Raw genomic sequence first — 21,744 nt, forward strand, 5'->3', positions numbered from 1 at the left:
TAACCACACTGTACATCACTTTGACAATAAAATTAAATTTAAAAAATAAGCTGCATGAAATAAAATTTCACTGTATTGGTAAAGTACATAGTACTCTTTATGTAGTAACTTTTTAAAATTCCATACTTTTGGTGTCTAATTTGAATTAATTACCCCTTTTTAATCAGAGGACCATCAACTTGAATGCTATCGGACTAGACAATATTTTCACAATATACTTACCAATATTTTGAAAAAAGAATAAATATAGTACTTTCTCATACTAAAAGCGAAAACAGTTTAATTCTATGGAAACAAATAACTTGTAAAAGTAAATAAGTTGTTAAGAAGACAGAATATATGTGTTCGTCAACATTCCAATGACTAGTAATTACTCATTTTCAAATTCTGAAGATTCCATACCTGAGAGATTCAAAACAATACCGGCTTGCATGTTATGTAATTTTGCAATAGATGCATTTTCCAATTGGGTGTTACAGATTGAGAGACAACAGAAAAATAACCATGTTCTGGTAGAGGATAAAACTATGTAGCATCGGTAATAATGAATTCTTCAAGAGTAAGCAATTGTTTATCACAATAAGCTATTATTTTTATGACCACCAATACCAATATTTATGATATAGAGTCATCCTAGCCCAAAATTCTCCAACTTTTAGGGTGCATCTCAAACTTCCCTTAATTCATATGATGAATAGCTTATCTCTATTGTGAAAAAATACAGCTCTGCTAATGTGATGCGATTCATGTTCTGGTAAGAACACCACAATAAACTGGGTTGCATCATTTTCCCCCCACTGGTATTTTTAAGATCAGAACATTTGCAAATATTACTTATATTTATAATTTTTAGCTATCATATAAATTCTGGATGCTAAGATTGGAAGATTATATTTGAAAGCCCACCCAGGCAAGAATATTCCCTAGATTCTTATCTCCAATAAACTTCTCAGCAAAACCCAGATGCAAGTGGCACTGAGGTTGAAGTGGTAGGGCACGAGCCTTGAGCATAAACAGGCTCAGAGACAGTGTCCAGGCCCAGAGTAAAAGCCCTAGGACAAACCAATAAAACAAAAACAAAAATAAAATCAAACCCCAAACGTAACATTTTTCTCAGTGTATACAGTAGCAAATAATTAAGGAAATTGCTTCCTGTGTTACATACAGGTAGAAGAAAGAAGATGTCACACGATTATGCTCTTCATACCATGTTATACCAAAGATTCCAAAAATTTCTCTTATTCTAAATTTATAAATTAATGTCATCAATTTGTTGGCAACTCTGTCTACAACATTCACATTATCATTTCATACATGAACTGTTGGAATTATCTATTTACTAAGTTTTTGAAAGAATATTCTAGGCACATAGAATGCAAAATCATTTGTGAATGTCAATTAAACCCTCTACTTAAAAACAATTTTGTAGAATCCTATAGAATATAAAATTACAAACAAAACCAAAATATTTTAAATCTAAATTCTAATTTAGCAAGATCTTCAAAATCCTTCATTAGATGAACTTTGTTATTTTTCCAAGCTTAAGCTTGTGTAATTCTTCATCATTTCTTTGGGTTACAACAGAATGATGATAACTTATTTTTTCAAATTTTGGATGGGAATCATGAGTCATTTTGCATCTAGGAATGTTCTGTAATGAAGAGAGAATTTAAAACACAAGTGAGGATTAAGTATGAGTTGCATTTCAACAGGAAATTTGACTTCTCAAAACATAATGACAAAATTAGCCCAAATGTCCAACTATGTATTCCTTTCTTGTTTGTTTTGTTTTATTAAGACAAAATTATACACCTTGGTCCAGGGAAGGTATCACTATGAAATTCCATTATCTAATCTCCTGTCTTAATCTCAGTGCTAGAATTCTAAGCTTGTATCACATTGCCCTGCCATAGTTTCTTTTTTTATTTTATCTAGATATAGACTACGAATTCTGAACTTCTCCAGTGATATTATACACCAGAGTGACTGCTTAGACTTTATCTACTATTTTCAAAGATGTTCTAACATTTGATACAGGATATGAACATTTTCAAATGCACCGGCCAGATCTCTGATTCATTCCTCCATGGATCTGATCCCTTTAATAATGATTATTGATTTTTACTATCTCTGATCCCTACCAATGTAATATTCTCAAACTTATTTGAAGGAAGTTCATTTGAGGACTTTCAAATATTAAAAATTATCACTTGATTCTAGTCTTGTTCAGGACATATATTTATTGTTTTGTAACTTTTCTACACATTCTGAGAGTTGTTTCATTTGTGTATTTGTGTGTACATATATAAGTGCCTCTGGGTGTATGTGTATGTCTGTATGTATATATGCAAAAGCCTCAAGCTTTTATTCAGCAATCTTGCTCATGACTGATATTCCATCAATTGAGCCATTCTTCCAATCCAGATTTTGACTGCTTAATTTTATATACTGTTGCAAAGAGTGTTCTGCCCAGGCTGGATGCCAATAGAACGTCCCAGACTCCTTTACATTCTTAGGTTTTATTTCTCCAGGAGTATCAACTTTTAAACGACAAACATTTTTGTGAGAGTAATGTCTAAGTTGTAGCCCATATTTTTAACTCAAGAATTCTTTTTTTTTGTTGTTTTGGTGGGGTGTCTGGTCATGGTGCCTGAACTCTTGTCCTGGGCTCTGTCCCTCAGCAATTCAGCTCACGGCTAGCCCTCTACCACTTGAGTCACAGCGCCAATTTTGTCTTTTTTCTTTTTTGCTTAAGTGGTACTGAGGAATCGAACCAAGGGCCTCATGCATGCGAGGCAAGCTCTGTACCTCTGAGATACCTTTCATCCCTAACTAAAGAATTCTTATAAAGATAGATGAACAGACACATTACACATCTTGAGTGTACACTGTTAGGAATGTGATCGTAAGCTGGGTCATGGTGAGATATGAGGATTGAGGTTCAAAGCCAGCCCCGGTAGGAAACTCCCAGAGACTCTTGTCTCAAATTAACTAAAAGAAAACTGGAATTGGCACTGTGGATCAAGTAGTAGAGCATTAGCTTGAGCTCAATAGCAGAGACACAGCTCGCAGGCCCAGAGTTCAAGTCCCAAGATCACCGCCAACAAATATATATATATATATATATATATATATATATATATATATATATATATATATATATATATATATATGTGTGTGTGTGTGTGTGTGTGTGTGTATGTGTGTGTGTTTGTGTCTGTGTGTCTGTGTGTCTGTGTGTGTGTGTAAAGAAAAAAAAGAAATGAGATCTTAGGCACCAGTTTATTGCTAGCATAATCCCTGCTCTCACAAGATGGACATTTTTCCAGTTAAATCCATGCTTTTATATCTGACTTGCATTGAAAACAGAATTATTCTTCCATTGTACTTTCTACAAAGTTGCATGATTAGCAAGCATGATTTAGAATGGGAGTGGCCTCATACTTCATGTTCCACATAGGAGTCTTGCTTTCTGTATATCACTCTCATAAATCTACATACTGGATTTGGCTTTATTGTTTCAATGTTGCTTATTTGTAGTCTTCTATACTGTATGGAACCCTTATACTTAAACACAGAACTTCTCTTTCTCCTATTATTGCTATTGTTTCCCTACTGTTAGCTCATGCATACTTGGGAAATAATGAACAGCACGTACAGTCACAAAAAGAATGTTCTGAAAACCTTCTTCCTATTTAAAATTCGCCTTAACTTACAGAGAACTTACAAAGTTTGAACTCAATGTACTCATGTATAATATATTTATAAGCAATATAAATTTCATATTTTCTCTTTACTAAATTTTCTCTGAAATACGTTTTACCTCAGGTCCATAGGTGTTCTAGTCTTCTTGCAGTGAAGCCAGAAAACATTCAGTATACCTCAAGCAGCACCATCGATTGTTACTGGAAGTAACTGTTACTGGATGTGGAAACTGACCCCAGGAGAGGAATGGAACATAGAGGAAAAACAAAGTTCAAGTTACCTTGTGCTTTCCTTTTTACTGTACAAAAAAGTATCCCAAGTCTTGAAGGAAACTCTGTCCCTGGCTTTTTGAGTGTGTTCTTTACTCATATAATTTTTTTCTGTAAACTTCTAGTTCATAGTGTTACAAAAAGAAATAATGTACCATTTGAAGGCCAGTATAAAACAAAAGGAAATAACATTGTTTTAAAAGTGTTCTCCTGCAAAGTAACAAAGACATAGAGGTTTTAAAGTGTCTTATAGATGGATATTTCTCCCCTGAGATGATTCTCGATGCAGAAGTCAGTTATCAATTCCTTTGGTCTGGTTCTGAGTTCTCCAGAGCAACAAGGATTCCAAAAAAGCAGGATCCAGTCAATATGATCAGCAAAAGAAGCCTCTACTCTGACCAGTTCACCTTTAAGTAGGGCCCCAAAGATAAATCTGGGATTTTTATTTGCTTGTTTGTTTAGTTTGTGCTAGTCCTGAGCCTTGAACCCAGAGGCTGAATCCTGTCCCTGAACAGTTGTCTTTCCTGCCCACCTGCCCCCAAAGCTAGAAATCTACTGTTTGAGCCAAAACTCCACTTCTGGTTTTTTGGTGTTCAATTTGCGATAAGAGTTTGACATACTCTCCTGCCTGGTTTGGCTTTGAATTAAGATAGTAAGAAAGCTAAGTGACATCAACTGTATAGACTTCTCTTTTGAAACAAAAAATATTAGATGAAGTTTATTGTAAAGCTAGTATTTGACAATTTTTAAAGGAAGAGAATATGTCTAGCAAAGAAGCCATAACTTAAATAACTCAGCAAAAGTAGGTGCACTGAATCCTTTTGAAATTATTTTTTCTGCTTGGGAAGATTATTGATCTTGTCCTTCCTTTTGGGGAAACTTAAGGTAATATTTGCACTTTTTGTTGGTTGTGGGGCTTGAACTCTGATCCTGGGCACACTCGCACAGCTCTTCAGCTCAAATTGAGTGCTCTACCGCTTAAGCTACAGCACCACTTCCGGGTTTCAGGTGGTTAATTGAGGATAAGTGTCTCATGGACATTCCTGACCAGGCTGTCTTTGAACCACAATTCTCTGGTTTCCTGAATAGCTAGGATTCCAGGCGTGATCCACCAGCACCCAGCTCATATTTGCATTTATGTGCACTGAATGACACTATGTAGACAAATAACAGAAATTTGAATCAAATGATGGCATTGCAGCTTTTCAGAAAATTTGAGGTAACAATAAATATGTCCTCCTTTTCCATGTTGTTTCATTAATGACTCATGAGCTATGGGACCCTTAGTTAGCATTCTCTGCAGTCTGTGTAGGTGTATTTAGTATCAGGAAATGTTCATAGAGAAATATAGAAAGACTGAGATTTTTAGAAAGCAAAGAATTTAAGGTAAGAAAAAACAGCACAGAAGGAGATACATGTATTACACAGAGATTAAGAAGTAGCCTAAGAGATTTAGAATGCTAAAGGTAATGCGGAATAAGACTAGTTGATAACTATTTGTTCAATAACCAAAAATGGTTCTCTATAACGTTTCTGGTATACGTTAGTAACTATCATTTAGTCATTAATTCTGGAGTTATTCCTTCTCTTCTGTCACAACTGTTAATTTGCCTCTGCCGTTGTGGTGCCATGAATAACCAAAAAGATTTCCAAATCTCACTTACACTACCCTTCTCATTGTGATTAGCAGAGGCCATTCAAAAACCTGGAATCTTTGAATTTCCAGAATTAATCTTCACCTGACATCTAAGCACATTCAAGACATTAATTGCTCTGACCTAATGAACAAAACTTTTTTTCAACACAATATCCTAATATAAGAAAAAGTACATGAATTATGGACTATTGTCAGGTGTCAGTATGGCAGGAGCAATTACATATTCCAAGTATGGGTTCTTTATTTTTCATTTACTAATTAAATGTTTTTTGCTTTGGTTTTTTTTTTTTTTTTTGCTTTTTTGCTCAAGGCAATCACTGTACCACTTGAGGCACAGCACCATTTCCAGTGTTTTTCTGTTTATGTGGTACTGAGGAATTGAATTCAGGGTTTCATGCATGCAAGGCAATCATCATATCATGAAGCCACATTCCCAGATCCCTAAATGATTTTCTTAAGTTTACATTTTCATTCAGTAACTATGTACCATAATATTGGCCAGGTGCTAGAAAATAATGTAGAAAAGAATACAATATAATAAATCCAGTAAGGCTAGATGGAAAATGAATAACCCTGACAGTCTTGCAAGGGCTCAGAGGGCTGATCTCATGGAGATGTATCAACATGCTGAACGAGACAGCTCCCTACCCACAGCCCAACTCCAGAATGAGTGGGCCATCTTGGGTTCCAGCTACCTGGGGACGTTGGCCCACCTCCTACAGCACCCATTCTACCCGTTCCTGAGAGCTACAGTGAGAGAGAGAAGAGAGAGAGAGAGAGAGAAAGAGAGAGAGAGAGAGAGAGAGAGAGAGAGAGAGAAAGAGAGAGAGAGAGAGAGAGAGAGAGAGAGAGGGAGGGAGGGAGGGAGGGAGGGAGGAAGAGTGGGAGATAGGGAGAGAGGGAGAAAAGGAGAGAGGGAGAGAGAGAGAGAAAATCAGAATTACACTTGAATCAGGTGCCAGTGGCATAAAACTCTAATCCTAACTACACTGGAGGCTAAGATATGAGGATCATGGTTCATAGACAGCCCTGGAGGAACGTGTTTGAGAATCTTATCTCCAAAGAACCACCAGAAAACTGGAAGTGGCACTGTGGGATCAAGTGATAAAGCGCTAGCCTTGAGCTGAGGAGCTCGGGAACAATGCCCAATCCTAGAGTTCAAGAACCACGATTGAAAGAAGTGGACTTCCCACCACAAGAAGTGGACTGAATAGCACCCATTGTCCTAGGGAGCATGGTAGAGAAGTCAGGCCGAGCTTCCTGTGAACTTGAGGTCATAAGTAGGTCATCTGGCTTCTCTTTGCCTCGGATTCCCCAGCTGCAAAACTGAATAAAGTGAAGGATCCCCTTCCTTATTGGGATAGGGTAGTAATGAAAGAGAGCCATGTTTCGGTTCATAATCCCACACCTGTTGCACTATTAATAACAGGCCCCACCTGAGCCCTTTCTGGTATCTTCCTGTCATATGCTCACAGAATTGCCAAAACCTTATCTGAAGGCCATTCCCTCTCTTTTCCAGAGATCGCTCTGTATAAATCCCTTGTTTCCTCACAACTGTCCTGTGAGGAGACTGAGGTCCAATGGTTGAGGCCCCACCAAGAGCTTCACGTGTGGTCAAGAATCCGCTGCTATGGACTGAGTTTAGGATAATCCATGTTAAACGATGACTGAGCATGACACATGTCTATAATCCCAATTACAGAGGACCAGGCCTGGTGGAGCATACCTTTCACAGGAGGACCGGGATCCAGCCCAGCCTGAGCATATTTGTAGTTTCTATCTCAGAAATCCTCAAGACAGAAAGGTGGCTCATCAGCGCCATGGAGAGGAAACAAGCAGGGGGATCATGGTGCCCCCAGAGGGGTGTTTGACCCAGGGTAGGTTGTTGTTGGGACAGAAACTCACCTGTGCTGCAGGGAGAAGCTGTTGGCAGCTGCTCCAATTGGGGCAGCAGCGATGGCGCCAGCATTGTGGACACATGGGCCCAGAGCAGAAGACTAGGGGCAGGGACCAGGTCTGGGATTTAGGCCGGCTGGCAGCTACACATTGATTGAGGTTTGAAACCTGGCACTGCGTGAAGGGAGGGGAGGGGTCAGGTGGGGTGGGAGCATCAATTTTCTACTATACTCCGAAGTCACCTCGAGTTTCTTCCTCAGGACTCAGCCCCTTCTACCTTCCTGAACTGCTGGTAGTGGTGTAAACTAACAGAGGGAATCCCAGTGCTACCTGGCAGCATGGAATGTGGGCATGGCCACCATTCTTGTATCCCATTGGTCAGAAAGAAGCATGAAAGAATGGGGGTGTGGCCAGAATCCTGTGAAGCAAGCAGCATGGGCGGAGTCAAGATGACAGTGGTTCTCCCAGCCTTTTTCCCAGGAAATTCTGTCCAATTCAGTTGGAGAGAATAGGGTGACCTGCTTTAACTGGATGGCTACACAGATTGCTGTATAGTTCTGTTTTTTGCCAGTCCCAGACTTTGAACTTAGGATCTGGGCACAGTTCATGAGCTGCTTTTGCTCAAGGCTGGTCCTCTACACTAGAGCCACAAGGTTTCTGGCTTTGTTGGCACTGAAGTTGGACAGGGGTCTCAAGGATTTTCCTGCTTAGGGTGACTTTGACCATGATCCTCTATTCACAGCCTTGTAAGTATCAACAAGGACTGCTGAGATCCACTGGTGCCTGCCTAATCATTGGCCTTGTTGATGTTCTTGGGCAGACTGGTGAGTTCCCGATCCTCGGGTTGAAGTGGTGGGAGCTGGAGCCCACAATTCAAATCCTGGTGCCACCTCCAAATGGTAGGAGATCCTAAGAAACTTGTTCCTATCCATATGATTACCATTGTAATGTGATGTAAGTCATGATTGAACGAACAGTTCTTGCATGATTCTAGGATAAAATTATACACAATTATATTACACGACACTGATTGATTTTAGTTAATAGTTTATTAAGCATTTAATCAATCACAGTCATCAAATGGAGGCATAATGAAATACCTAAGAATTGGGCCTCAAATACTATAAAGGTGAGTTTTTTCTACCAGGACTGGGATTGGAACTCATAGTCTGGGTACCTCTGTTGCACTGTGTGGGAAGAGGAAGCTTGCTTCCTTAAAGTCAAAAAATTCAAGTTTGTTCCTTAGGCTTGAAAACGATCACCAGCAGTAGAAAACACCCTATTCATGTACAATTTACATATATGTTTTATATTCTTATACATATGTTGACTCCGTATTGCATTCAGAGTAGTTATTTTATTTTTTGTTTTATTCATGTATTGACCATTTATTGTATTGACTATTATAGCACATAAAACATTGACTACATAGGATATAGGTCTACAGATGTATTCCACTTCATACCTGACACACAGAAGATGCACAGTAAAGGAACCCATGTGTCACCATCATCCTCTTACTCCACAATTCATTGTTTGGGAGTACTGACATCTGAACTCATGGCCTACAAGGCCAAATTCATGAATGGGTGAGTGCAAACATGCCATCCTGGGGGAAATTGAGGTGCAGGTTGTTCCAAGGACCTGAGAACCCCTGGGGTTAACCAAAGAAGAACAGATTGACATGTAGATGCCATATGTGTGTGTGTGTGTGTGTGTGTGTGTGTGTGTTTATAGAGTGCCAGAGATGTTTATACATTATTCAGTTATATAGACTATATTCCTACCAATTCCTGGGTATTTATTATGCATCCATGTAATTAATGTTATTGTTTTCATCCTTAAAATATTAATGAAAGCACTCAGTGTCCTGAAATTATTGTGTTCCTGTAAGTAATAATATTCTTTTAATGCTTCATAAATATTAAATAAAATCAATCAGCCTTCTGAAATGATGCTGTTAATTTTATAGGATCATCATTCACGATCAACTCATTCAACTGTGACATTGACAAAATTCCAGTGTTATGCCTTTGGATGGGAACCAGTTTCTTAGTACTTCCTGCCATTGGTTGGTGTCAGTATGGGGATTTGAAATGAGGGCCTATGTTGCCACGTGGGCCTATGGCTTCTTTGAATGTCTGCCAGCCTTCAGAAATGCAAGGTGAAGTACCCTTTGCAACAGTGTCATTCAGACCCAGAAGGGTCACTGTGCAAAGGAAGAAAACATAAAAGGCCACATTTTTCTGTGCATTGTTTTCCTTGCAAAACGTGGGGGTGTAGAATCCCAGAAGCACCTGTGTGTCCAGTGGCTGCACCCCATCCTAGTGTGATCAAAGCTGAGGCAGTGTTGCCACGACCTGAGTTCAAGACCCATGCTGAGAAAAAAATTAACTCCCTGGCTTGCAATTCACACAGTTTATTCTTACAGGCTTTGGATTGTAACTCAGGCTCTGGGTAAATCTGCAGCAATGTGCATAAAGGGGAAGATCACCTTACATGAAAATAAAAAAGTCAGGTCTGTTCACTAGTCCTGAATTCACGACCCAGACCTGGAAATCATACTATTTCTATATATTGTTAAATTAGGATTTATACTTACCTATAGATGTTCAGTCCATACATGTTTGGTGGGGTTGTTCCTAGTATCTTCTGTTTTATTCATTTATGTACTCAATGTGTTTATTACATTGATGACAACCTATCACAGAACATCTAGATTTGTAGAAATGTTCTCTCTCATGCCTTACCCCCAGGATTCTCAGAGTAAAGGAAAAAAAGTTTCACACTCTCCTTCTTACTCCACGAACCACTTGTTGATAGTGCTGGTATCTGAACTTAGGGCAGAGCAAAACAAATTGGCCAATCAGTCAAGGTAATCATATGAACCTGTGAGCAACTAAGGAGTGTGGCCAATCCCAGAATATGACATTGATTCCAAGGGTGGTCCACTATAGTCAGAAATTCATAATTTAACAAAGGATCTATATTGACATATATGTTTGGTTAGCATCTTGGGTTCAGTGCAATTATTCTCCTTATTTTGTCTCTAATTCATGGAGGTATTGTGTATTTTAATAAGTATGGTGACTGCTATGACAGTGCTGACATGGATGAGAACCCATTACCAAGGTGACAGTGTTGTCCATGCATTCTCCATCATATTTGTGACCCAGGACTTTCACAGGAGAGGATAAAAGTCACAACGACTGGCTTCTGACATCAGTATGAATCTTTTGTCAGTGCTGGGATTTTTAGTTTCTGACATCAATATGAATCTTTTGTCAGTGCTGGGATTTTCAGCTCAGGTCTGGATAATTCTGTTGCACTGTGGAAGAAGGGGAAGCTCACCATCTTTGAAGAATAGAATATCAGGCCTGGTGCAGGGCCTGATTTGAAGCCCCAGCACTGGACAAAATAACAAGCCCACCTTTTTAAAACATAAGATTTTTCTTTACTTACAGGTGTGGTATGCATCTTGCATTCAGTGTAGTTATTCTTTCTATTTTGTGTCTTTTTCATGGATGTATTGTGTATTTTATTGCGTATGGGGTGACAGATATAACTGTGCTGACATGGATGACAACCTATTCCCATGGCTAAGAGTTACCAATATAGCATTCTCCATCCTCAATGAGACCCAGGACATTCACAGGACAGGAAAACCTGTGCCACCTTAGGCTTCTCACATCAGAATAAATAGTTTGGTAGTGCAGGAATTTGAACTCAAACCTAGCAGGCCCAATTGGTGAATGGGTCATGGTGAGCACACCAGGCTTTGAGCCACTAAGGAACTAGGCCATTCCTGGGACCTGAGATGGAGCTCTGGTGGGGGCCAATATAGTCATAAATTCATAATTAAATAGAGGATCTATATTTCCAAACATGGGTGGGTGGCATCTTGCGTTTGGTGTAGTCATTCTCTTTGTTTTGTGTCTTATTCATTGATGTATTGTGTATTTCCTTGAGTATAGGATGACAAATATAACTGTGGTGAACTGGATGACAACCTATTCCCATGAGTATAGAGTTGCATATACATTCTCCTTCCTAGCTGAGCCCCAGAACTTGCCCAGTACAGGAAAACAAGTGCAACGACTGGTTTCTTACATCAGGGTGAATTTTTGGCAGTGCTGGGACTCAAATTTTTGGCCTAGGAGGCCAAACTGCCCAATGGGTCCACGTGATCACACCAGACTGTGAGCCACTAAGGAGCTGGGCCGTTCCCAGGAACTGAGATCGAGCCCCAGGGAGGCCAAAATAGTCCTCAATGATCATTGAAACATGGGATGTATATTCACATCCATGTGTGGACTGCATCGTTCATTGAGTGTAGTTATTCTCTTTATTTTGTATGCTATTCATGGGTGTATTGTGTATTTTCTTGAGTATATGATGACAGGAATAACTGGGCTGACATGGATAACAACTTATTCCCATGGCCACAGGGTGGCTCAAGCATTGTCCATCCTAGCTGAGATCCAGGACATGCACAGAAAGAAAACAGGTGCAATGATTGACTTCTGACATCAAGATCAATATTTTGGCAGGGCAGGGAATCTGAACTCGGTGCCTAGCAGGACCAAGTGGTGAATTTGTCCACATGAGCACACCAGCCTTTGGAACCTGCGATTGAGCCCCCCTCCCAGGGGAGAGCGGTGAGCACAGCAGTCATCCATTCATAAGCTGAAGGTAGTATGCATGTATAGAGTAGGAGAGATGGTAACCTGTGGTGGAATCCAATCTGTGTGAATACAGATTCTTGGATCTTTACTGATGCCTCCATTTCATGACTGTGATGATTATTGTCATGCTTCATCAACTTCTTTACAAATAATCGATACTCCATGAGTCTTGCCTATCATTTCCTACTTGCATCATGCACAAACTACTCATTCAAGGATGAGATCAATCACATTCCATGACTCTTCCCAGGCCAGAAACTAGTACCTCAAGATCTCCCGCCATTCCCTCCGCATAGGGGGACTGAATTCAAGCCTCAGTCATAGAAAAGATTCTCTGTATATAATTTTTTGGGGGGCCACTTTTGGGCCTAAACTCTGGGCTTGGGCGCTGTCCCTCAGTTCATCATCTCAAGGTTAGTGCTCTATCACTTGAGCCACAGCGCCACTGCCGGGTTTTTTTTTTCTGCTTATGTGGTGCTGAGGAATTGAGCCCAGGGTCTCATGCATGCAAGGCAGGAGCTCTAGCACTGAGCCACCTTCCCAGCCCTCCTTATGTATATTTCAAAGATAGTATTTATACTTCCTTACAGATGATCAGTCCATATTGTGTTTGGTGTGGTTATTTATTTTATTTCTTGTGTCATTCATTTATTTAGAATTTATTTTATTGACTCTGATGACACCTATAGCATTTATTACATTGTTTACATAAGATCTAGATGTCACATAAGATCTAGATGTTAGATGTGTTCTCAATTATGCCTGGCAGTGCCAGGATCTGAACTTAGTGCCTAGCAGGCCCAATTCATGATTGGGTGAGTTTGAGCATGGCAGCCTCTAGCCAATGAAGATGTCAAGTGGTTCCTAGGATCTGAGATCGACCCCCAGGTTTAGCCAAAACAGGGATACATGGATAGGCAGACGGAGGTATACAAATAAATATACATATTTGTAAAGAGTTCCATAGCCGTCTATGTATGATAGAATGACACCCACTATGTTCCTACCAACTCTTAGGTATTTATTAAACCGCAATTGAAGGAATATTGCTCTTTTCATGCTTAATAAACTATTAATTAAGCTCAATCAGCATTCTAGGATTATTGCATCCAACTTTACAGTAGACCGATGAATAAACTTCTCTTTCAATCAGTATTCCTATGCATAAGAATGAGTCTCTTGTGATCTCCTGTGATTGATGTCAGAACTACGATTTCACCCAGGGACTATGTTGACAGGTTGGCCTATGGCTTCATTGATAGCCTGCCAGCCACCAGCAATGGCAGGTCAGGTCCACTTTGCAGCTTTGTCATTCAGACCCAGGATGGTCACTGTTCAAAGAAAAAAAATCGTAAAACCCCAGCTCTCTGCAGCTCACCACTTTTTGTGCTTTCCAACGATTTTTTCTTCCTGAAAGCCCTCTTGGCCCAGGATCGGCTATGGGTCCAGATACTGTACCCCAGCTAAGGCATATCCAAGCTGAAGTAGAATTTCCACGACCTGGGTTCAAGCCCCATGCTTGGCCAAAATCAACATACATACATATATATATATATATATATATATATATATATATATATATATATATACATGTATATATATACATATGTATATATATGTATAATTATTTAACTAATATTAAGTGAAGTAAGACAGGCCCAAAGAAGCATAGGTCCCAGGGTTTCCCTTATTTGCAATATCTAGTATAGGTATGAGTCAAGCGGAAAAGGTCAGATAATGTGATGTTAGGAAAATGAACCCTTAAATATGTATTTTAATGTTTTCGTTTCTTTCATGCATGTGTTTCTAACGCATTTATAAGATTATTTCTTTGTTGCTTTGTATGTCCCTCCCCCATAGTGTAACCCCCGCTTTCACTATATTTGATGTCAGTATAACATGTGGAGGAGATGGGGACAAACAAGTCGTTTAAGGATTCAGGTGGACCTGTTGCAACAATGAGAAGTACAAAATGTCATGTCAAAACCAGCTTTACAATGTCGGTGTGGGGGGGGAGGGGGGTATAATTGGGTGGGGGGAGGGGGGTAAAATTGGGTGAGGGAGGGGGGAGGCTGGGAAGGGAAGTGAAGGGTAAACAAAGGAGGAGACTGCAATGCTTGGTAAGAAATGTATGCATTATCCTGCCCATGTAATTGTAGCCCCTCTGTACAGTATGTTCTCAAATAAAATAAAATACAATTAAAAAAAAATAAAGCTCCCTAGTTTGGAATTTCTGCAAGTTTTAATTTAAAGCCTGGGATTTGAACTCAGGGTCTTGGTAAATCTGTAGAAATGTGAGCAAAGAGTTGCCATTACTTGAGTTCAAGCCTTGTGCCAACCAAAAATGAAAAACTAAGTCACTGACCTCAGCAGGGGGATGTAGTTGTGGAGATGGGAGGGAAGGGATGATAGGGGAAAAACACAGGAGGAGTAAACAATGCTCATTAGGAAATGTATTCATTACCTTTCTCCTGGAACTGTAACCCCTCTGTAGAACATTTTTACAATAAAAAACATACAAAAAAGGAGAAACAATGTAGTTCTCAGAGAAGCACTTTGGAAGTAAGGGCAGGATGTTTGAATAGCTGTACAAAACTCTACACTATTTTTTAATGCTCAGTATGGAACTGAATAATCATAACTGCTTCCATTAAAAAAATTAAGTCACTGTCTTGGAACTGGGGCCAGTATTTCTGTCATTGCTAGTTTTTGAGCTCACCATCCAGGTAACTCTTTTGTACCATGGGTGAATGTGAAGCTCATTGTCCTTGAGGAAAACAAATTCAGGATAGAGTTCCCAGGGCCTGAATGATGGCCCTGCAATGGAATAAATATTTCTATACATGTGTAATACATGATATATACTTATATATGTATGTTAATTTCAGATTATAATTTTATTATTGATTTTGTATTGTATTTTTCTTTGATTCATTTATTGATTGTTGTATTTAGTATTATTATACACATTATATTTTGCACATCTATTATAAAATTATACACAAAAATTTAGGACATTGACTCATTTTTCATTAACATTATATTAAGTGTTGAAACATGATATATAATTAAATGGAAACATTTGTCACAGTCTTCACATGTTTAGAGTCTCTCCCAAGTATGAGATTTGAGTTCACTCACCAAGACTGGGCAAAAAAAATTGATCCTGGTGAGACATATTCTTCTCGGACTCAGAGGAGGGCCGAGGTTATAGGTAAGAGGTAGGGTAGAGGGCAGTGCTGGTGGCTCACCCCTGTAAGCTACTCAGGAGGAAGGATCCTAATTGCAAGCGGAAAAGTCAATTTAAGAAACTTTTCTCCAATTAATCACCCAAAAAGCCAGAAGAAGAGCTGTTGTTCAAGTAGTACAGTGCTAGCCTGGAGCACAAAACCTCAGGGATAGGATAGCATCCAGGCCCTGAATTAAAACCCCAGGATTGGCACACACACACACACACACACACACACACACACACACACACACACACACACACACATACACCAATATAGAGCATTTGCCAGTCAGCCTGCACAAATTCCATGTCTAGCAACTCAATATTAAAAAAAAAAAGATGGAGAAGGGAAGGAAAGACTTTCTCCAGGATGTGATATACCCAGTGCCAAAATTTCACAGTATTTCTAATATGTGGGTACAGGACAGAGAGCCTCAGGCAGAAAGTATAGCATGGGCAAAGGTCCTGAGGTGTGCTGTAGCACAGGTGGTGTGAATGGTATGAAGGTGTTATGGCTTCAGAAAAGTCTGGCAGGATATTCAAGTCTGGGTCAAAGTTGACTTGAGTCACAGGGCAGAGGGTGGGGTCCCAGAATAGCGCACTGGGGGACGATTAGCTTTTCTTTTCACCAAGGACCCAAAGCCATTTCCTGTGGCTGGAAACCTGTTTTCACAACTCCTGACCCTCAGGCCTCCTTTGAATGGAGGAGTCAGGGCAAACACAGGGAAAAACTCCTGCTTTAGAAAAGCTTCTAGCCCAATTCCACCAGTCGCTCAACCCCTGTAAATCCTAGCTACTCAGGAGACTGAGATATAGATCGAGGGTCAAGCGAGCTCAGGAGAGGACGTTAATGAGACACTTCTTGGCAATTAACTACCAAAATCTAGAAATGGAGCTGTGGCACAAATGGTAAAGTGGTAACCTTGAAGGAAAAATTTTAGAGACCAGAGCCCAGACCCTGAGTTCAAGCCCCAAAACTAGCACAGGAAAATTAAAGAAAAGATTTCAGGGGCTCCTAGTCCACTGTGGTGTAAGGCCAGATCATCCAGGCACAGGTGGCTCACACCTGTCCTCCTAGCTCCTCAGGAGGCTGAGATGTGAGGATCACGTTTCAAATCCAGCCCAGGCAGGAAAGTCTGGGAGATTCCACTATGCTCAGATAGAATACAGAGTATTATGTTGATCCTCTTGTATTTGCTTAAATTCCATGTTTGAACTAAGAAATTATCTATTTTAGAAAAAGTTAGGGGGGTTGCAAGAGGAAGACCCTACTGGTGTGAATACCTTTAATTCTAGCTACTCAGGAGGCTCAGATCTGTGTATTCAAGTTCAAAGCCAGCCCAGGGATTCTCTTCTGGGGTTGCTCAGCACCACACCCTGCTTCAGGTCTAGGGTTGTTCACCACCTTTGCCACCATGGGCTGCTTATGCAAACCAGTATGGAGAGGTGCCACACCCACTACCTTTCCAGAGTTGTTTGCTGCCACTCTTGATCCCACTGCTGTTGCCACAGCTGTTGCCACTACCCCAGCTGCTGCCACTGCCCCAGGATCAGTTGGGCCACTTATGCAAGCCAGGCACCCCACTACAAGTCAGGTGTTAACCACTGCTGTTGTCTCAGGTTAGGCTGGGCCACTTATGCAGGCCAGTATGGAGAGGCACAAACTACCACAGGTCTGGACTTGTTCACTGTAGCTGTCCCCACCTCAGCCTCCGCTGCCGCCCCAGGCTGGTCTGGGCAAGTTCCAAGAGGCATTGTGCCCCAATTCTGGGTGTTTTGCCAGCACTGCCAGCTGCTGCTGCTGTTCCAGGTTAGGCTAGGCTATTTACACCAGCAGGACAGAGGTGCCACCCTGAAAGACTAGGGTCATTTGCCACTGTTGACAGCTGCTACTGCTCCTGACTGGGATGGGCTACTTGTACCAGCCAGGCAGAGGCGCTGTACCAGGGAGGGTGAGGGGAGTCTTTGTTCCAGCTCTGCCTTCTGAGATTTCTGTTTGTATATTCTGGGTTGGCCCAGCTCTTGGGAGTCTCCTGGGAGACTTGGGATGCTTGTGGGTGTGTGGTCCTCATAGGGTCCAGTCCCGGGGCACTTAAGCAACTTGGCACAAAACCCCATCACTTAAGCTGCGCAACATGGAGTGCCATCACCAACAAAGGGTGGGGGAAGGGTCTTCCCACTTTACTGTCTCTGTAGGTTTTTCCCTTTTCTTTTTGCACTTCCTTTATCTCTCTGAGTAATTGCCTTTTTTGTGGGTCACTTGGAGAAACAGAGCATTGAAATCCAAACTCAGTATTTGGTTGGAGAGAGCTGTGGTGTTTCCCTGCTGTTCCATCACTTTCTTGGTCCCTCCCCTTCAGTTGGACTTTTTCTTATCCAGCCGTTGGGCCTTAGTTACTAAAGGAGAGGTACATAAAAGAATACGTTGTAAAACCTGCAGTTTGTATTTAGACATTTCTGTTAATATAGCCTTCCTAATTTTAGGAACCCAAGGGGGTGTTCTACACTAAAGTATTTCAAGGGATTGAATCCATTAACATAAGGGCTACATCTTGCTCAAAGGAGAGTGAAGTGGAGGAGGCTTACCTAGACATTGCGTTTCTGTACTTTAATTTAGTTAAAGTTTTCTTTAAGGTCATATTCATTCTTTTTAGTGCTTAAACTCTGAGGCTTATAAATGGAATGTAACTGCCAATTTATTCCTAGGGCATTAGTTAATAATTGAGAACTTGGGCCTGATATTTTCCTTTTCACTTTTCTTGGCCTCATCTTCTATGACACAGCACTTCCCCATCTTCTCTGCTAACTACCCTTTCCTTCTTTCTCTTTTGCTTTGAATTTCTGGTGACACACTTCAAAGCTAATAATTGACATGTACTTCAGCCAAATACATTCTTATATGAGGTTCAGCTCCTTTTGCATGGCAATGATTTCTTAATGCAGCATAAGGATCTCTTCTTGGCCTCACTTGTGGTTAGCAAGGATGGCAAAATTGCTGTCCTGTGCTTCTGTTTGCCTCTGACCTGTGGTCCCCTAATTTGCCTCATGCTCACCCAGGCTAATGTACTTGAATTTCATTTGATTTTGAGTGTTTTCTAGGTTCCTTTTGAGGATTTTCTTCTCATTTTTGACTCTCACAAGTTCCTAATTTATATCTTCAAATCTTTTCTTCATGTCAAATAATTCTCTCTGTTTTCTCCAATGTGCTTTTAATCTCTTGGTGGGTTTTGACTGGCACATATTGGAGACACAGTCTTTTATAAGACTATGTTTTGAGATAGAAGGGTGGAATTTTTTCTTTGCCATATTTCTGAAGTTCAGAGGGCTGCTTTTTATTTATTTATTTATTTTGTCGGTCGTGGGGCTTGAACTCTGGGCCTGGGCGCTGTCCCTCAGCTCTTCAGCTCAAGGCGAGCGCTCTACCACTTGAGCTACAGCACCACTTCTGGTTTTCTGGTGGTTTATTGGAGATAGGAGTCTCACGGTCTCTCCTGCCCAGGCTGGCTTTGAACCGTGATCCTCAGATCTCAGCCTCCTGAGTAGCTAGGATTACAGGCGTGAGCCACCAGTGCCCGGCGAGGGCTGTTTTTAAATTGAACATAGTTGGAATTCAGAGCCCCAAGCTCCTTTGCATGTTTCTCCAGAGATATGAAGACATTTTCCAGGTGGTTAATGTGATTAATTAACCTGTCATTTTCTATCTTTCTCCTCCTTGGACATTCCTTTTCCCAATGTCCATTTTGTTTGCAATAAGCACACTGATGTATTCTTAGAGGTTCCCTATTGCCATTTGGAAATGAATTGTACTGTCTTTGCCAAGAGTTTCTTGATCCCTATTCTGGTGCTCCTACCAAAACTCAAACCCTCTTCTTAGACTCTTTTTCCCGGGTATCTCTGTTAACAAACACCCTCTGGGCGACTACTTCCAAATTAGAATAAACTTTTTCCCTCAAAACCTTCTGACTTTTGAAGTTTTATTCTAATATTTGGGGCTGTCTGGGTAACAAATGCCATATTTAGGGCTCTTTCATTCTCCAGGGCTTCAAGATCTATAGGCCTATATGTCCTATAGGCTTCTGGGAGAAGTTTCAGAAAAGCATTAGGGTACTCACTGGGGAACTGTACCATCTCACCCACCTTAGATTGATGATTTGGCTTTTTAGCCACTGCGGTATCCCTGCTAACAGAACCTGGTAATTATAGGTAAGCACCTCCATACCTCAATTGCTGTTAGTCTAAGCTTGGGTAAGTCTATGGAAAGACTTTCTGTATCAATAGTGGGGCTACTCTCTGGTCGAAGGACCACCTTCAAGTCACCAAGAAGGATTCACTCCCTTTTCTACCAGGTGAAAAGTGCATGTAAAATTTGCTGACACTCATCCCAGATGTGCTTGTGTGTGAAAATTACTGCCTCTAATGAAGTAATGAACCCCTTTTTTTCTGAAAAGGATGGATTTTGCTGTTTCTAGTTATATAGGTCACTAGTTGTAAAGGGAACATATACTAGAAATAGGGCTTGCCCACCATCTCCTCCATGTTCCTTTCTCAAAGGTAATAAGGGTAACATACCACATTGTACCACCTCAGACTAGTACAAGTAACCACTTTTGGTATGGGAAGACTTAACATTAGAGGTGCTGATGGCAAAGAATAGGAGAGAGAGTACATCAGTGCATCTTCCTCTGAGGAATTCTGTAAGCCTGGGGGAGAATATTTTTTTGGATATGACAACCTAAGGCCTTGTTCTCCCATTCTGAGAAAAGAAGTAAACAGGTGTATGCAGGACACAGATAGAACTATCCGCATACATACAAAGACCAAGAGCCACAGACACTTAACCAATATGTGTCATACCTCTCAATGTTGACCTCTACAAGAGGTCCCAGATGACAGAGAGAATGTCCCAGATTGTGTCTTGAGGAGGCCACAGATGACCTCTGGATGATTTCACATATGTCCTCCCTAGTAGGCCCTAGATGACCTCTCATGGAGGTTCCAAATTGATTCCCAAGGAAGTGTCAGATAATCTCCAAAGGAGTTTCCAGATGTCTTTTCAATGAGGCTGACATTACCTCTCAAGTAGCTCCCAGATGGCCACTCAAATGAGGCCACATATGAACTCCAGAGGAAGTTCCAAATAACCCTCTTGAGAAAGCAACAGATGACCTCCAGGGAAGGTCCTATATAGCTTCTCAAGGAAGTCCCAGATGATGTCCAAAGACGGTTATAGATTTCTCATCATGGTAGCCTGAGATGACCTCCCAAAGAAGCTCCAGATGACCTCAGGAGGTGGTCCTAGATTGCCTCTTAAGAAAGCCCCAATGACTACTTTTGAAGAGGTCTCAGGTGGCCTCCTGAGGAAGCTCCAGATGACTTCTGGAGAAAGTCCAAGATGGCCCCTGGAGAAGGCCCCAGATGACCTCCAGCATAGGTCTCAGATGGCTTCTCAAGGAAGTTGCAGATATACTATTGATGAGGTTCCAGATGGCTTCCCATGGAAGCCCTACATTATCTCTCAAGTAAGTTCCAGATGGCGTCCCAAGGAAGCCACTAATTGCTTCCAGAGGGGTCCTAAACAAGCTGGCAAGCTTGCCAACATGCACCTCTAGAGGTACATAAATGTCTTTTGTCCATGTTGGACCTCCGGAGACAAACACTCGAGGTAGACTCTCAACCCTGAAGGCTGACACTCACACCTATGGGGATTTTTCCATGGAGTCTTCAAAAATTAAGACCTCTGTAGTTCAAGAAAATCCATTGAGACACGTTTTATATAATAAATGTTCTCCAAACCAGCAACCCCCAAAATTATGATATCCAAAGTTCCAAACATTAAAGGGACAGCCTCTTTTCTTCTTCTCTTTATCTCTCCTTTGCTACAGACCTATACTTCGTTCGAGGTCTTTTCCTTTTTCCCTTCTACCAGTTCCTTCTTCTCTTTAGGGCTCTCCACTCTCCACAGACCTGAACTGCTTTGCAGGGCTCGTCAGTTGCCATCCTTTTCACCTTCTACCCTCTCTCAACTTCCTCTCCACCCAGGTCTTTCCCCTTATGCTATCACACCAGTTCTTTCCTTCCAGGACTTTTTCCTTTTTCTCTCACCTATTGCCCTGAACAAGCAGCCTTTGTAAAGTCTGTACCCCTTCTCCACTCCAACTGCCTGTTTTCGACTATCACAACCCAAACTGCCCACAACCCAATCACTTCTTAACAGCTCAACACATGGTGATTAATGCACCAGTCCCTCCCACAGGATGTCTCACCTTCTTTGGTGGCATTCTTTGTCCTCCCCAGCTGGCC

The 21,744-nt window shown here is 41.0% G+C and overlaps 1 long non-coding RNA gene across 1 annotated transcript; it reads right to left on the minus strand.

Moving 5' to 3' along the window:
* Positions 1-1,555: 1,555 nt before the first annotated feature.
* On the minus strand, positions 1,556-7,728 carry LOC138831273 (uncharacterized). Its single transcript, XR_011373197.1, has 3 exons — positions 7,537-7,728; positions 3,824-3,934; positions 1,556-1,651 (listed from the first exon to the last, which is right to left on the minus strand). It is a non-coding gene; the product is annotated as an uncharacterized lncRNA (long non-coding RNA).
* Between the last annotated feature and the right edge of the window lie 14,016 nt (positions 7,729-21,744).

This window comes from Dipodomys merriami, unplaced genomic scaffold (assembly GCF_024711535.1).
Source record: "Dipodomys merriami isolate MVZ:Mamm:240054 unplaced genomic scaffold, mDipMer1.0.p SCAF_190, whole genome shotgun sequence".
Taxonomy (NCBI): domain Eukaryota; kingdom Metazoa; phylum Chordata; class Mammalia; order Rodentia; family Heteromyidae; genus Dipodomys; species Dipodomys merriami.